Source organism: Rhinolophus sinicus, linkage group LG18 (assembly GCF_036562045.2).
Source record: "Rhinolophus sinicus isolate RSC01 linkage group LG18, ASM3656204v1, whole genome shotgun sequence".
NCBI classification, from domain to species: Eukaryota; Metazoa; Chordata; class Mammalia; order Chiroptera; family Rhinolophidae; genus Rhinolophus; species Rhinolophus sinicus.
This window is the reverse complement of record NC_133767.1, coordinates 8,145,291-8,147,351: the sequence shown is the minus strand read 5'-3', so window position 1 is coordinate 8,147,351 and position 2,061 is coordinate 8,145,291.

Below are 2,061 nucleotides of genomic sequence, written 5' to 3'. Positions count from 1 at the left end.
CCAGGGCACAGACCGAGCTGCAGCAGGGAGGGGACGATTCAGGCTCAGAGGCGGACTTGGGGACCGTGAACAGTGATCCCGGGAAGAAGAGAGGGGGGTGAATGAGGTGGATGTTTTATAAATGTTCTATAAATGTCCAATGAGCAAGCGAATGAACGAATGAATGTCTGTGTTGGGCACCTTCATACAGCGTTTGGAGAAGGTGAGTGGTTTCCCAAAGTCTCTGATCCCAAGAATTTCCCAGGGCCCTTAGTAAAAGCAGATCCCCAGGCCTGGCCCTGGAGATTCAGAAGTCCTAGAGTGGGACCCCGGAATCTGCCTTTTAACAAGTGACTCTGCTGCAGCCACACCTTGGGAACCACTGCTGACCACAGTGACAGCTGCACTCATCCGGGTGCCAGACACATATTGAACACAGAATAACGATTATTGGCAGTAATAGTGTCTCTGGATGTAAAACCTTCCCAGGTATCTCCCAGGAAAGGAGGCTTTCCACCTGAAAGTCTTTCCTTGCCCAGAACAAGGTCACTTCCCCTCCTTTCTGCCCACTCCCTCTCCTGACCTCCCACCCAGAGGCAGAAGGCTGAACATCTCAATGCCAAGGCCCCTAGTCCTGCCACAGGCAGTAGGGGCCTGTCCCCCATCCTTGGTGACCAGAAAAGGGTCTGTATTGCTCCAAGATGTGTGCCTGAGAAGCCACAAGCCCGAGGAACACATCAGGTGGCTGAGTTTATGGTTTACTGAGACTTACTGATGGGGGAGAGTCTCCAGTGGCTGCCGGCCGGAGGGGTAGCACTCCGCACCCAGGCAGAGAAGAAGCAAGGTCATATGGGTACAGCAAACAAAGAGCATTGCATGGGAGAAGTCATCCGGCAGGCACTGCAGGCCTGCTGTCACGCACACAGCATCCCGAGAAGCCGGGAGACCTTGACTGCTGGCTAGTGTACAGAACTGGCTTTCTGATAAGCAGCGTTCCCATGGAGCTCAGAGACCTTGACTGCCTGCTAGCTTAGCTGCCTGTGGGCCTGGTCCCTACAACAACTCGCCCACTGCTGGCCCTGACGGGGTGACCAGCCTGGGATGTGCCCGGGGTGGGGGGCGGGAAGGGGAGTAGCAAGCAGAACTGCACAAAACTGCCTAAGCTCTGTTCCCTGGGTGGGTTCCCCCCTTCCTTCCCTAAACTGACCCCACAAAAGGCCTGCCAGGTGTGTGCTTTCTCCTGCCAACAGAATGCCATCTTTGGGGATCAGAGGTCTGGCTGGGGCCTGGATGCTGCAGCTCCAACAAGCTCTCAGGTGATGCTGACGCTGCTGGCCTCTGGACCACCCTTTGAACTGTACGGATCTAAACCACCAAAGCCTGGTTTCCTAAAAAAGCCTGTTGGCTCTTCCAGCCCAAAGCCAGCTCCAGGCACACAAGAGTGTCACTCTGAGAGGCTGGGCCCCAGCTGCTTGGGGGGGGGGGGGTGAGTGGGCGGACAGGTGGAGGTGAGAAGCCGTTGCAGAATATTTAGGGGCTTTTTCTCCTACCCTGAGAATCACCAGCTGTTGGTATCTGTTAAGTTGGGGCTCAGAGAGTCCCCAAGGGGGTAAAGAGGTAGGAAAGTCCCCTTGGAAGCCCCCTTTGGGGACAAACTGTCATTGTCAGCCATTGGGTTGGGGGTGCCTCAAGAAACAGCCACAGATCCCACCATGTGGAGGTCACCCCACAAACGCGGGGTTATATTATTCTCCCCCCCCAACTATCCACATTGGGGCACAGGCTGAGTGTCATGCAGGGTGGCGGGTGGGGTCTCTGGTCCCGCTCCCCACATAAGAATGCAGGATATGGCAAGGCCAAAAAGGAACACCCATGGAGCCATAGATAGGGGAGTCACACCACTATATTCTCGCTGGTGGCTGGGTTGGAGACACAGGAAGCAGGAGCCACACTATCCACAACCTGCCATCCGTTTCTCTGCCAACCAACCTCACTTGCTAGCTGCAATCCGCCTCTCTGCAATCCGCTCTTGCTAGCCCCCCATTTTCTGCTAGCATAGCCATGGCAGTTATATTAGTGGCC